Source organism: Myotis davidii, unplaced genomic scaffold, assembly GCF_000327345.1.
Source record: "Myotis davidii unplaced genomic scaffold, ASM32734v1 scaffold304, whole genome shotgun sequence".
In the NCBI taxonomy this organism is placed as follows: Eukaryota; Metazoa; Chordata; class Mammalia; order Chiroptera; family Vespertilionidae; genus Myotis; species Myotis davidii.
Window position 1 is genome coordinate 1283386 of NW_006297661.1, and position 431 is coordinate 1283816.

Sequence of the window (431 nt, forward strand, 5' to 3'; positions counted from 1 at the left end):
ATGTCTCCCACCAGTGCTGAGGTGGTGGGCCTTGGGGCTGCTGGGTTCAGGGCCCCCCTGCGGGTTTGTGTCTCTGATCCTGCCCCCAGCAGCCCAAGCACTGTGGTGGCAGGGCTTGGGGCTGCTGGGGCCTGACGGGAGACATAAACACACAGGGCTTCCATCAGGCTTCACTGCTCCGGCCCCAGAGCCTTCAGGGTTCGCTCCGTGGCTTGGAGCCTACGTATGCAAATTAACCGCCATCTTTGTTGGGTTAATTTGCATACTCCCCTGATTGGCTGGTTAGCATAGCAAAGGTACAGTCAATTTACATGTTTTTCTATTATTAGGTAAGATTAGGTCAGAAATTATATTCATCTAGTAATAAAAAATACACTTGGAACAACTTTTAATAAGATAAATCCTTCCACCCCTTCCCAACTATAGTGAAA